The 15,991-nt window shown below is 42.1% G+C and overlaps 1 protein-coding gene across 1 annotated transcript in view; it reads right to left on the reverse strand.

The window, feature by feature from the left end:
- The window catches only part of LOC124555348, a 457,917-nt gene that overhangs the window by 209,933 nt on the left and 231,993 nt on the right, over nt 1–15,991 (reverse strand). The window contains exon 3 of the mRNA XM_047129228.1: nt 10,234–10,341. The gene's annotated coding sequence lies outside the window, so the exon portion shown is untranslated. The remainder of the gene's footprint in view (nt 1–10,233; nt 10,342–15,991) is intronic.

Here is a 15,991-nt window from a genome sequence, read left to right on the forward strand (position 1 = left end):
TAGAAAGGGGACAAGTGTGACTTAAATAATTATAGACCAATCTCACTGCTGACTTCATTTTCTAAATTGTTCGAAAAAGTTATGTATTCAAGAGTATTCTCACATGTTAGTGAAAATAATGTACTCAGCATGTCACAGTTCGGATTCTGGGAGGGTTACTCGACTGAGAATGCTATCTACACATTTACTCATCAAATAGTACAAGCCCTAAATAACAAATTATCGCCAGTTGGTATTTTCTGTAATCTTTCGAAGGCATTTGACTGTGTGGATCACGCCATACTCTTAGAAAAACTCGGGTTTTATGGAATTGAAGGCTATACACACAGCTGGTTTGAATCATACTTAACAGAAGGCAAAAAGTTGTGCTGAATAACACAAATTGGGAGGGTGGTAAATTCTAGTGAATGGGAAGTTATCACAAAGGGAGTCCCACAGGATTCAATTTTGGGTCCTCTGCCGTTCCTTATTCATGTGAATGACCTCTCACTTAACGTTCAGTAAGCAGAACTAGTACTTTTTACAGATGACACGAGCGTTATAATAAATCCAATTCCAGAAAAAGCATCTGAAGATATTGTTAAGGATGACTTTCAAAGAATTATTAAGTGTCTAGAATGAAATTTTCACTCTACAGCGGAGTGTGCGCTGATACGAAACTTCCTGGCAGATTAAAACTGTGTGCCGGACCGAGACTCGAACTAGGGACCTTGCCTTTCGCGGGCAAGTGCTCTACCGACTGAGCTACCCAAGCACGACTCACGCCCCGTCCTCACAGCTTTACTTCTCGAGTTCGAGTCTCGGTCCGGCACACAGTTTTAATCTGCCAGGAAGTTTAATTATTAAGTGGTTCTCAGAAAATGTAGTCTCCCCTAATTTTGAAAAAAACTTACTATATCCAGTTCTGTACACCGAATATAATCATGCCGACAGTTGATGTAGCATATGAACAGGGCTCAGTTAAAAGGGTAGATTTCTCCAAATTTTTGGGTGTTCACATTAATGACAACTTGAACTGGAAGAAGCATATTACTGAGCTTCTCAAACAATTATGTTCTGGTTCTTTCGCTCTTCTTATAATCTCCAGTCTTGGTAATAAACAGACCACCTCGTAATGCACTTTGCATATTTCCACTCAATAATGAATGTCTTATGGAATGTTTTCTGGGGTAACTCACCACTTAGACATAAAGTATTGATTGCCCAAAACAGAGCAGAGAGAATAATTAGTGGTGTTCACCAAAGGACGTCATGGAGGCACCTGTTCAAGGAGTTAGGTATTTTAACTGCACCATCAGAGGACATATATTCGCTACTGAAATTCGTTATAAATAATCCATCTCAATTCGCGAAGAACAGTGATGTTCATACGTACAATACTAGATGAAAAAATGACCTTCCCTATCCGTAGTTAAAGCCAACAGTTGCTCAAAAAAGGGGTACATTATTCAGCAACAAAAATCTTTGATCATTTGCCCAACAACAAAGTGTCTGGCAGCTATCAGATCAAGTTTTAAATCTAGCTTAAAAATCATTTATTTTGGACAACTCCTTCTATTCCATGGACGAGTTACTGTTTAGAACTGGTAAAAAAAAAAAAAAAAAAAAAAAAAAAGACCCTCTAAATGTAGTTGCATGTGTAGAACTAAAAATTTCAGTAATAGTAATATTAATATTAACACTATTTATGTGTGTGTAAATATATCTTGTAATCTGACTTGTTCCTCATCACAGCAATAAAATAATCGTGAAAATGATCTACGGAACATAACTAAAATATCTCACTGCGATCAAATCAGCTGATATAGTCCGTTATTTGCTATCCTACGCTCGACCGTCACGCTGAAATATTCAATTCGCCGTGGCACCAAAAGTGCTATTTTCCAACACATCAGCAAGCTATTAATCCAACTGCTCTGAGAGTGAAGATATTGAACATTGTAACTCGACGTGGATCTGTGTTTCATTGGCCAGTGGTAGGTGACTACGTGGTTCGTGAGCTCTGAATGACAGCTAAGATTTATTGGTACGGTCGATACCTGGTGAATCTGTAGGCAAAGAAAAATGAAATACATCGCGATACTCATCTAACCAATATAGCATGGAAATAACCTTGTGACATCTGCAGCTGCAGCTAGAAAGCACAATGTATACATAAGGTGGGGAAAAATATTTTCAAGAGCAGCAATAATACTGATGTTAACAGCTTCCTTACTAGCTCCCATTAGTCACAGGTCCTCTGTGCCCCAGTGAATTTTCCTTACAGTCTAAGAGACTTCCACAAACTATTTTCACGTTTGGCAGTAATTTGTGTATGAGAAAAACGTCATGTTGCACTGTGGTTATAGAGTTCACATTTATATGTATCACTACGTATATCAGAGCCCATGCGGTGTTCAACGGCTTCAGTTACAGGGTTACATTAAGAACAATAGGTTCCTGTGAGTCCTTCATACGATCGAATTTCGTTCTTACAATATTTCTCTTGTTATTGAGAGAGATGAAGTCAAAAAATAAGTATCTGTTACAAGCAAATTGCATGTTAAATGTTTGACAATCGTGATCAATGTGACGGAAAAAAAACCGAAACAAAAAAAAAAAAATAAAGTAACGTGAAACATTTACTACAGAAGCTGAAAGAAACATTCCTTGACTTTATACACTACCTGACAAAGAGTGAAGCGTTCAGAAGAGATGGGAGGATATCACCCTAACTTAGTATAGGCATATACCATCAGCGGATTTGTGTAAATAATTAATAATTGCAATGCACTGTGACAAGTGACATAGCCACCAGCGTTGTTCGCGTCTGGTTTTGTTACCAGGTCTGGCAGGGTGTATGAGGGGGACAGGACAGCGTCAGCTGTCGGGTGATCACTGTGAAGGACACAGAGATGCTGCGTACTCGCATGAGGCAGTGTTATCGGTACCTGACAGAAATTGAAAGGGGCCTCATTGCGGGTCTCCATTTGGCCGGCTGTATAGATTTGTGGTGCACTCGGACGTGACGTTGACCCGATGTTGCCGTCAGAACCTAAGGACAGACATAATCCAGTGGATCACGTCTGAACACCGCAAGGTAAGATCGTCAAACAGTGCACCGAGCACATCCTAACCCCTTCACATCTGCGGCTACCACCCGAGAACAAGTAATCGACTCCCTGAAACAGTGTATCATCCCGCACCATTCGTCGGACACTACTAGAGGTCGGACTAGGGAATAACTCGTGCCATGTGTAGGCTACCGTTAACACAAACGGTTGCGTTTGGAATGGTGCCGTAACCGGGAAGTATGGACTGCTGATAAATGTCGTCGCATTCTGTTCAGTGATGAATCGCGATTCTACACTGCCCATGGTGAGCATCGTCGGAGAGTATGGCGGCGACCTGGGGGAGGTACCATTCTTCCAGCGTCACAGTGTGGGTAGCTACAGCGGGGCCAACGAGATATACGGGCCCTGCAACGAACTAGTCAGCTTGTCCGCCACAATTCGCGGAACCTCGGCTCTATGCAGGGTCCACGCGAAATCAATATTTAACTAAAATGTACCCACTTAAGGTCTTAATTTAGTCGTTTGCCATCGAAAACTTGCATGCATTTAAACACGCAGTAAAGAATTATTAAACTTGTCTGAAATAGTTACTCGCTTCCCGCTGCAGACGGCTGCTAGCACTCGGAAGACCTGCACTGTTACGCGCTGTGAACTACGCGCCATGCCATGTCTTTCTCGGGGGACAGGTGGTGATGACAGAGAACTCTGACGGCACAACATTGCGTCAAGGACATCCTGCGTCCTCTTGTGTACCTCTCATGCGACAATACATTGGTGACATTTTTCAACAGGTCAATGGTCGCCCACACAGGACACGTGTCTCTACTAACTGTTTGTGTGATGATGTGGTACTTCGGTGGCCACCAAAATCCCCAGATTTATCCCCGACGGAACACGTATTACAACCGTTTTGGGCCAGCTTGCCTCAGGAGAGGATACATCGGCTTTATGACATCCTTCCCTACCGAACCAGTCCATACACATCAGCCCAGTAGGGGCGCAACGTCATACAGGCAAGTCGACTCATACTGCCAAGTTCTTCGTAAATTTGACTAGATTTTGCTATCACTTAAATAACATCACATAGCCTCTCATTTTCCGTGATGTTTCGTTTCGTTACTTCTTCCACATTTTTGGTCAGGCGGTGTAAACTGATCAAAATGGTTCAAATGGCTCTGAGCACTATGGGACTCAACTGCTGAGGTCGCAAGTCCCCTATAACTTAGAACTACTTAAACCTAACCAACCTAAGGACATCACACACATCCATGCCCGAGGCAGGATTCGAACCTGCGACCGTAGCGGTCGCGCGGTTCCAGACTGTAGCGCCTAGAACCGCTCATCCACTACGGCCAGTTAAACTGATCAGCCAGAGCATTATGACCACATACCTAATAGCCGGTATGTCCACCTTTGGCACGGATAACAGTAGCGACTGACGCCATGTTCAATGACATCCCAGATGTATTCGCACGCGTAGCGAGTGGGGGGCCAGAACACCAATTGGAACTCGCCACTGTGTTTCTCGAACCACTCCATCACGTTCCTGGTCTTGTGACATGGTGCATTATCTCGTTGAAAAATGTCACTGCCGTCGGGGAACATGGTCATGAAGGAGTGTGCGTGGTCTGCAAGTAGTGTACGATACTCATTGGCCGTCATGGTGCCTTGCACGAGCTCCACTGTACTCATGGATGGTCACGTGAATGTTCCCCAGGGTATAATGGAGCCGCCGCCAGCTCGTCTCAGTCACGCAGTACAGCAGCTTCTTCCCTTGAAGACGACGGATTCGCGCCCTCCCATAGGCATGATGAAGAAGGTATCGGGATTCATCAGACCATGCAAGGCTCTGCCACTGCAACAACGTCCAGTGCCGATAGTCAACTGCCCATTTCAATCGTAGTTACCGATGTCGTGGTATTAACATTGGCACATGCATGGGTCGTTGGCTGCGGAGTCCCATCTTTTAGGAGTGCTCGGTGCGCTTGTGTTCAGACACACTTGTACTCCGACCAGCATTAAAGTCTGATGAATGAGATTTTCACTCTGCAGCGGAGTGTGCGCTGATATGAAACTTCCTGGCAGATTAAAACTGTGTGCCAGACCGAGACTCGAACTCGGACCTTTGCCTTTCGCGGGCAAGTGCTCTACCATCTGAGCTACCCAAGCACGACTCACGCCCCGTCCTCACAGCTTTACTTCGGCCAGTACCTCGTCTCCTACTTTCCAAACTTCACAGAAGCTCTCCTGCGAACCTTGCAGAACTAGCACTCCTGGAAGAAAGGATATTGCGGACACATGGCTTAGCCACAGCCTGGGGGATGTTTCCAGAATGCTAGTTCTGCAAGGTTCGCAGGAGAGCATCTGTGAAGTTTGCAAAGAAGGAGACCAGGTACTGGCGTAAGTAAAGCTGTGAGGACGGGGCGTGAGTCGTGCTTGGGTAGTTCAGATGGTAGAGCACTTGCCCGCGAAAGACAAAGGTCCCGAGTTCGAGTCTCGGTCCGGCACACAGTTTTAATTTGCCAGGAAGTTCCATCAAAGTCTGATGTCAGTTCCACCACAGTTTGCCGCCTGTCCTGTTTTATCAGTCTGCCCAGACTATGACGTCCGATATCTGTAATGAGGCGACGTCTGGACGTGATTTCACCTTGGTTCCGCCACGTTTTGAAGGCACTCGCCACAGCACTCCTCGAACACCCGACAAGTCGTTCAGTTTCCTAGATGCTTGTGTCCAATCTCTGGGCCACCACGATCTGTCTTCGGTCAAACACTGATAGATCGCGCCTTCCTCATTCTACACACGGACAGCACGCTCACTGATATTACATGCATCGTGCGTGTGTCTGACTAGCAGTTATTCGGGCCAGGTGACGCTGCTGTCGCCCGGACGGGTTTATATCGATAGGTCAGTGGTCATAATTCTCTGGCTGATCAGTTCATATAATACAGAGTGGGAAAAAGAATTTGAAAACCAAAACAAATGGTAACCCACACACTTGGAAAACCAAACAATGACATCCTAATTTCTCGTCTAGCTTTCGCAGATGATCTGGAAAGACTAGCAAAATAAAAGACGACAGCAATTCAACGGATCGAAACTGTCAAGGAATCCGCTGAAACAGTTGGGCTCCAAATATCCTTCCAAAAAACTAATTACATCTGCTCAAAAACACCCTAGCCAGAAACTGATCACAAATATGGACAAATCGAGGAAGTTCCATACCTCAGATGTATGTGGTATCCCTGAACCTACGGGGGGAGGGAAAATGGCACAGATAATACGGATACAAAAACTTAGGTGAGCTTATGGTACAATCTATAAATTCTACAGCAAAAATTGTACGTCCATTGCGCACGAAAATCAGGCACTACAACACAATTATCAAGCCTGAACTCCTGTACGCAAGCGAAACTCTTACACTCCGCAGAAAATGTGATCTGAAATATATCCTAAAAGAACGCAAAATTCTAAGAAAGACACTAGACCCTAAAAGAACAGAGGATGAACACAGACTGCAGTCCTCCAACACAACCGAAAACTCATTTGGCGGCAGACATCACTAAAAGACTCTGAAATGTTATGGGGGTATTCACAGTCTCCCAACAACAAGACTACCTCACAAAACTGCGACTTACATAGAACAATTCAAACTTATAACCTAGATCCAAAAGTTCAAAAATCCATCAGACATTTTCAACAGAAAATCAGTCTTATAAAAACTTCGCAAATGGTAGTTACTGTCACAGAATGAAGCGATCGCCAGATCAAGTGCAAAAAGGATTGTAGAAAGAGGCAAATAAAGCACGGAGAAAAAATGAAAGTTGCTTGGAAATTCCGAAGACTGAAACATAATAGCTATGCGTGATCCATAGGGTCCATTCGCACGGTATGTGGTAAAAATAAATCATTCAAATCAGAAGTGATGAAAGATAATTTACAAAGTTATAGAAACTACCGATCAAAGGAAATAACACTGGTAAAACGAAGATCAAGTTAACGATAATGTGTTGCATAAATGTATTAATTATGTTCTCTCGGGTGGAAGCTGATGATGGATTGCTCATCCACGAATGCCAGCGAACGGAAGTAATGTGTGCACGGCATTCACGAGCAGTTGAAAGAGGCATAAAAGGACCGACACGGTGCTTTAAGGAGGCGAGCAACCAACATCGGCACTCCGCAAGCAGTTGGCGCTCTGCCAAGCATTTGCCTGATGCTCGTCGAATGCCGCCTTCAGCTGGCGCCGAGGCTACAGCCTGAACGGTCAACAATGGCCCATTTACGACGCTAGCAACGAAACAGTTGATGTTACACATGCGCAAGGGTACTTGCTTAGGGTGACCAGACGTCCCGTATTTTACAGGATCGTCCTTTATTTAGCTTTACATTAGATTAGATTCAGGTTTCGTTCCATACACCTAAAAATGATTCACGTGGGTGTGGAACAGGTCAGAAAGTATGACACAAAACATGTGAATATAATACTTACGACCCTGATCATTTGTCAGGAGATTGTCAAAATAGGTGAATACATTACAGTAAACTGGAACTGCTAATATTTACAGGATTAATACACTGTCAGAATGAAACACTGTTATGCACTTTTAATAAATTTATCATACAAAAAATACCTGATCTTGACTGTTGTGACCAAGTGCTGTCAAAACTGAAATCTAACAGGCATTTCTACTTAAGCTGGTCTAAAAGTCCCTGTTAAGATATTCTTCTATAGTGTAGGAGGAATTGCCTATCAAAAGGTCTTTCAAACTCTGTTTAAACCGAGCTTTATTTGGAATCAAGTTTTTAATGGTGGCTGGAAATTTATTGTGTGTTCCTGATTACTGGACCCCTTTTTGGCCCAAGGTAAGTGATTTTCAGATCTTTGAGTACATTGTTCTTCTTACCAGTATTGATACTGTGTATTGAGGTATTGGCTGGAAATAAAGATATATTACTCGCAACAAATTTCATTAAGGCATAAATGTATTGCGAAGTAGTGGTTAGAATATAAAGTCTCTTAAACAGGTTTATACATGATATTCTTGAATTTACACTACAAATGAATCTTATTGCACGCTTTTGCACGCTAAAAACTTATGTTCGGTTTGATGAGTTACCCTAGAATAAGATCCCATATGACAGAATGAAAGTAAGCAAAGTATCCAAGTTTTTTTAGTATTTCTCTCTCCTACATCTGACATCATTCTCACTACAAATACACACTTGTTTATTTGCTTCAGCAACTCTGTGGCATGTCTTCGCAACTGAATTTATTATCGAGTTGTAATCCCAGAAATTTAACACTGTCAACCTCTTCGATCTGCATGTCTTCATATGTTATACACATGCTGGAAGAAAATCTCTTACAGCTTCTAACCTGCATATAGTGGGTATTTTCAAGGTTTCTTGGCAGTGAATTAGCTTTAAACCATTTATTAATGTCAGTGAAAATTTGATTAGTAGCTATTTCTAAATCTGTACTTGACTTTCTACTTAATGCAATGCTCGTATTATCTGCCAAAAAACAACTTTGCATCTGGCAATGTAACAGACGAGAGGTCATTAATTTACACAAGAAAATGCAACGGACCAAAGATGGAACCTTGAAGAACACCACAATCATTAATTCCCAGTCACATGAAGGCTGACTGCTTACTGTACAGGAATTTCGCAACGACACCCCTTGTTTCCCGTTAGTGAGATAAGACTCATACCATTTCGCAGTACTGCCAGTGACAACATAATATTCTAATTTACTTAAGAGAATGCTGTGGTTAATACAATCAAAGGCTTTTAACAAGTCACAGAAATTACCAGTAGCCTCTAATGTATTACCTAATGAATTAACTACATTCTCACTGTAAGTGTAAATCTAAGAATTTTTAACATGTCGCAACCCTGTCAGCAACTGTGATAAATTAATAGGTCAAAAATCCGACTCAGTTGCGAAATGTTACTGGCCTTTACCCAGGTTTCAGCTAAAGTAATCTAGCCTTCTCCAGAAGCATCAAATAAACTAATACATGCCAGAATAAGGCACGGTCAAACATAAAAAGCTAAAGTACGGTGGTACCACGTCAAGCTACGTAACTTATTAGATGAGGAACAGCCCCAATTCATGGAAAGCGGTCGGTTAGGCGCGGATGCTACGTTGGAGCTATGCAGATGGACTGCACTGCTGCGACCGTCAGGAAGCTGTTTGAGAAGTTTACTTGTCCGAGAACAATGTGTGTGTCCACAATAGTGAATGTGTTGGCTCCATACGCACTGTATCAAATACGTGCGGAGCTGAAACATGCGACGTGTTTTTGAGCCCAATCACGAAAGTGTAAAATTGATACCAGTGCTTGTTGGATATTTTGTGACGAGTATGGGTATTCAGGTAAATGTGATTGACTTCCTGTATATAACAGTTGAAACGCCTGATGTTATAACAAATCTTATCAAGGAAGGTCTCGATACATACCATCTCAGGGATAAAATTGTTGCCTTTTGTGGTGACAGCTGCGCTATAAAATTTGAAGGTGCAAGAAGAAAGGCACAAAACAACGTTTTTGCAAGATTTAAAACTTTGCTGAAGAGCAAAATTCATGGTGTAGGTCGTGCAGCGTGTCGTAGTGCACAATGCAGTACGAACCAGTGATGATATTCTCCCAGTGGTCATCGAAACAATTAGAAACAAAATTTTTCAGTGCTTCCACATTTACACAATTCGTGTGGAAGAACTAAAAGAATTTTGCGAGTTTTCTGACGTGGAATACAAACAGGTGCTCGGTAGTGTTAAAAGCAGATGGCTCTCCTTGGAACCGGCTGTTAACAGAATTATCGATACTTACGACACACGAAAATCTTATTTTTTGTCTAAGAAAAATGTTCTACTATCTTGAAATCATTCTTCAGTGATTCTCAATCACTGCTTTGACTGTTTTATTAAGAACCAGTTGAAAACGCTTTAATCAACAATAAAAGCTATTGATGCAGCAGATATATCAACAAATGAAGTTTAGGAGGAGTTAGAAATTTTGATAAGGAAAGTTAAATTGAGGAAGGAGGAAAACTTTCAAACTATAAAAACTCAGTACGTTGCAAGACGGTGGCTTGCTGAAAGAGTGATTTCTTGGACATTTCAAGTTTATTTTTTGAGACATTAATTGATTATATTGAGAAGAGGGGGCTTACCCATTTCATGTACTGAAACCATTTAACTGGGCTGAACACAAACATCCTCTTCTTTTGAAGTCTGTGCACCAAAGTCTTAAAACTTTAGCGGAGTTTGATGAAAATATTCTGAAAGAAATAGGTGAAGATAAGCTTTTTGAGGAAGTGAACCACGTGAAAAATACATGCGAAGTGAAAATTGATGAACTGAAAACTGTGAAGTGCATTTGTGAAAATGGTGTGCTATTTTCAGCTTGCTTGTAGCTGAAGATATCTGCTGCAAAAATATGTAGCTCATTATTTCGTTTGTGGTAGCTTTGCCTGGCACCAATACTGCTGCAGAAGGAGTGTTTTCTGTTACAAATAGTTTATGGACTGATGAAAAGAACAGATTTAGTATGCAGACTGTGAGGCAGATAATTATAGCAAAAACTCATTTCCAGAATTCTTCGTGTGTTGATTTTTATGAAATTCTATCTGCAAATACCAAACTCCTGAATAACATACATTCTTCTGCAAAATATAATTGAGAGAGACATTAGTAACCTCCGTAAGTAATAATCATTGTCTATCCTAATTGTTTGATTGTGACAACTATAAAACAATAAGATATTTATCGATTAGTAATGCAAGTTATTTCAACTTTTTCAGTTCAAGTACGTCTGTTTAATTTTTGCATCAGCGATTGATTTGGTATGTCTTCGTTATTGGGATTGCCATATATTTAGTTTGCCCCAACCCAAAATCTCTTACTTCCTGCGCTTGTCCCGTTGGTTTCATGTTCTTTCTGCAATTAAATATTTTTGTGTTGTGATCATTTTATACTCAAAAGCCCCATTTTCCACCCACAACTAACGGTACTAAAAATGGGAAGTGTTTTCGAAAGAAGCAAGTGTAAGCACAAGAACCACTAAATACAACAAGTTAGTTTTGGAAAGCAAAAAAGAAATAGCTTTGTGTCTTCTCATACTATGTATGTATTAATACCTATGTTTGTGTCTGACTGCATTAATGAGTGACGTCAAGGTTGGTCACATTGTATAAGGTTTAAGGGTTAACCGCCATGTTGATGAAGTCACGGGTCAAAATAAAGGTTTGGGTTCGCAATCTTCGGTACCCATATGTGTCCCGTATTTTGATTTTGGAAATCTGGTCAGCCTATATTTGCGTCTACCGTGCATTTCCACCCTCTGACAGCTGACAACTTTTATGAAAAGCCTCGCCATGAACGCCGGTGAATCGCCGACATCGTATGTACTATCATTCGACATCACAACTTACACCGCATAAAATACGCTGGAGCACAGGCATTGGAATTACGAAGGACAAAGACAATGCGTGAGCGTTTTTTTTTTCTGTAGACGTCTTATCTGTCCAAATGCGATCTACTCCATAGTGATAACACAAGGATTTCTGAATGAGTGGGAACAAATGAGCCAGAACAGAATTCGAATTCAGATCTCATGAACTGTCACATTAACTAAGTACACCTTTTGTGCACGCCTACGTTCTTGTTGTTTTCCTATTTTCCAAAGCGAAAGATGGTAGTTTATACCTTCGCAATTAGCACCTTCGGAGAGCCATAGTTTACTCTGTAATAGCGTTGTTAAGCCAGCTGAATGAAATTCACTGAAATGAAATAATGAGAGATGGGTTCAACGAAATGCAGTGGCAGTAAGTTATGTCAGAGAAAGTTCTGAAAATCTTGAACTCCAAAGTTAGACATACATGGTGACTAATGATAATTCTTGCCACACGGCTTAACGTGAGCCTCGATCAGCCTAGTTAACTTGTCATCGGCAGTCTTTATAAAGAAAATAGTTTCCTGTTCTGGATGTCATCCTGTGTGCCAAGACGTACCTTCTATTTCTCCGATCCCGTTCATGTTCCGTTTTTCAGTTATTCATGGTTGCGTAAAAGTGAACTCCCTGTCTACATCTATATCTACATTTATACTCCGCAAGCCACCCAACGGTGTGTGGCTGAGGGCACTTTACGTGCCACTGTCATTACCTCCCTTTCCTGTTCCCGTCGCGTATGGTTCGCGGGAAGAACGACTGTCTGAAAGCCTCCGTGCGCGCTCTAATCTCTCTAATTTTACATTCGTGATCTCCTCGGAGGGTATAAGTAGGGGGAAGCAATATATTCGATACCTCATCCAGAAACGCACCCCCTCGAAACCTGGCGAGCAAGCTACATCGCGATGCAGTGCGCCTCTCTTGCAGAGTCTGCCACTTGAGTTTATTAAACATCTCCGTAACGCTATCACGGTTACCAAATAACCCTGTGACGAAACGCGCCGCTCTTCTTTGGATCTTCTCTATCTCCTCCGTCAAACCGATCTGGTACGGATCCCACACTGATGAGCAATACTCAAGTATAGGTCGAACGAGTGTTTTGTAAGCCACCTCCTTTGTTGATGGACTACATTTTCTAAGGACTCTCCCAATTAATCTCAACCTGGTACTCGCCTTACCAACAATTAATTTTATATGATCATTCCGCTTCAAATCGTTCCGCACGCATACTCCCAGATATTTTACAGAAGTAACTGCTACCAGTGTTTGTTCCGCTATCATATAATCATACAATAAAGGATCCTTCTTTCTATGTATTCGCAATACATTGCATTTGTCTATGTTAAGGGTCAGTTGCCACTCCCTGCACCAAGTGCCTATCCGCTGCAGATCTTCCTGCATTTCGCTACAATTTTCTAATGCTGCAACTTCTCTGTATACTACAGCATCATCCGCGAAAAGCCGCATGGAACTTCCGACACTATCTACTAGGTGAGTATCTGTTTCCAATCTTATCAAATAATCTTAAAATTCTGAACTGCGTTTTCTAATTTCACTGTGAATGTGTGCGTACTGTTTGATTTAGGTGAAACGATCACCTACGCATTTTGGTCCGAGGATTTTTTCTTGTACCTATTCTTCAGTATTTTCGATATCTATCTCTCTCTCTCTCTCTCTCTCTCTCTCTCTCTCTCTCTCTCTCTCTCTGTCTGTCTGTCTGTCTGTCTGTCTGTGTGTGTGTGTGTGTGTGTGTGTGTGTGTGTGTGCATTCAGCACTTCCTAACTAATTTCGCTGATTTCACTGCACAGAATTCATCCTCACAAATACCACTTTCTTTATTTCAGTGATTTCATTGGACCGATACGAATTTTTGTCACAAATTGCATTAGGGCATGTATGGATTTTCTTTTCCCCCACTCCATGCCCTGCGAAACCAAGCGGAGAAACTGGCGAATACCTTGCCCATGTGGAGCCATATTTGGTTCTCGTTCGCGCCGTGTAAGCTAGGGACGTCTGTGGTATGAAGCTCATAATGGATGTCAGTGAGTCTTTTCTTCGTTTATTACATTTTTCCTTCTGCAATACGAAGGGCAAGATAATTTTAAGGTGTAAATTAGTAACAAGTAAGTGACTTTCATTTCTTGGAGAAAACAAGTGTAGATACATGCCAATCGTGTGACGGCAGAGAACGAGATCACAGAAACATAAGTTACTTTAAAAAACAATACAAATTTAAGAGATGGTATCGAAAAGTTTCCGAAATTTGAAATTTGGACGCTAATGGTTATGAGTACACTGAAATATCTCAATTTGTTACCGATACGTCCTTTTTGAATCAAGTGTGACAAGTGTGAGACGTTTGGTTAGTTCAGAATTGCTAAACCTTCCGTGGCCACTAGTTGACAAATTGCCTGTTGTCTGTCTCGGGTTCTTCGGCCGACGTTTGTTTGACGAGGAGGGTGAAGCTTGACAATACCAGCTACTCGTGCTGGCGAAACGTCAGAAAACTCGTCAAACAAACGTCGACTAAAGAACCCGAGACAGACGGTTTGGATAAAGTATTTCCAGTGTCGTGTTTCCGTGAGTTTACGGTCTTTCAACTGCTGACTCGAAAGAGGTATCGTGTCTCCATAGTGCTTGGTTTTAAACTTAGGGAAACCGCTGCAGAACGCATTAAATGTTGAAGGAAGCTTTTGCTGACGACTAATGTAAGTGTTGGATAAAGGGTGGACACCGACTGACGACAGCGACAGTTCTGGCCGGCCATCAGCTTCTATCACACGAAATAATGTTCACAAAGTGAAAGATGTGGCTCTGAAAGATAGCAGACAGACAACCTAAGACCTACGGTACACATGAACGTATTCAATCAGAAGAACTTAACATAAGAAAGATAGCGGTGAAGTTTGTGACACGTCTGCTTCAAGACGATGTGAAGCAACATCGCGTGGAACCCTTCAGGAAGCAAGAAAAACCTGCTTCAAGGCGATCTACTTTCTTTGAAAGGTACTCACTGGCGACGAGCGTCGTGTTTATGGCTATAACCCTGAAACTTTGTTGCAGATGTCGCAAAGAAAGAGTCCTTTGCCTCTGCAAAAAAAGTGTCAAGAATAACATTAAATCCTTGTTGATCTGTTATGTGCTATTCGTGGGATTGTTCATAAAGGGTTTGTCCCTATTAGTCAGACTGTCAATCAATTACGATTTTCTACGACGCTTCAGATGGGGAGGGCGGGGAAGGGAGGGGGGGTGGGGGGAGGAGAAAACAGCCACAGAAGTGACATACAGAAGACTGTGTACTATAGTACATCATGACGAAGCGAGACGGTATGCGGTCTATACTATTCAGGAGCTGTTGATTCAAATATTAACAGAAGTTCAAAATGGCTCTGAGCACTATGGGACTTAACTTCTGAGGTCATCAGTCCCATAGAACTTAGAGCTATTTAAACCTTAGTAACCTAAGGACATCACACACATCCATGTCCGAGGCAGGATTCGAACCTGCGACCGTAGCGGTCGCGCAGCTCCAGACTGTAGCGCCTAGAACCGCTCGGCCACTCCGGCCGGCTAACAGAAGTTCCCCATGCACCGTACTAACAAGACTTAGCTGCGTATAATGTGTTCCTTTTCCCCCAAGATGAAAAATCATGTAGAAGGGGCAAAGGCTTGTAAAAGGAAGGATGGAAGATTAACAGTCCAACGTCATGTCACAGCGGGTTTATTAGCAACCGAGCACAAACTCTGATTGCGAAAGGATGGGGAAAGAAACAGTGCGTGCCCTTTTCAAAGGAACTGTCCCGGTATTTGCCTGGAGCAATTTAGGAAAATCGCAGAAAATTTAAATCTGGATGGCCGGACGATGGTCTGGACCGTCTTACTCCTGAATGCGAGTCCAGTGTGCTGACTACTGCGCCACATCGCCCGGTGACAAAGATTTGATGCAGTAGAGGAACTCCAAATGGAATCGCAAATGGTACTAAACCCCCCAACAAAAAGGGCAGACTTCCAAAGAGTATTTCAAAGGTGGCACAAACGTTGGTACCGGTGTATTTACTACCAAGAGGTGTACTGTGAAGGTGGTCCTGCATAGGAATATCTAGGTAACACACAATAATATCGGAAACACATCGCATACGTATTCTGCATAACTTGCCCAAACATTTAGTCTAAAAACACACCGTTCATATTAGCCGCCTACGCGATACACAATAAATACGAATAAACACGAAGTTTCAGGAAATAAGCAGCATTTCCTCAACTGTTCCTATCAATAATACGTATCGCCACGTTCCTCTGACATCAGCATCCAACCACAGCCGTGAATTCGAGCAAAAGTTTTTCTCATCACTGGCAGTTAAACTTTACAAATCCCTTGTAAACGTTATCACTGAGCGTAATTGCCAGAAAGTTTCCCATTCCGCGCAAGACAAATATAGGCCTCTCCCAATGTGACTGTTTTCTATATTCGACAAACGAA

The sequence above is a fragment of the Schistocerca americana genome, chromosome X, assembly GCF_021461395.2.
Source record: "Schistocerca americana isolate TAMUIC-IGC-003095 chromosome X, iqSchAmer2.1, whole genome shotgun sequence".
NCBI classification, from domain to species: Eukaryota; Metazoa; Arthropoda; class Insecta; order Orthoptera; family Acrididae; genus Schistocerca; species Schistocerca americana.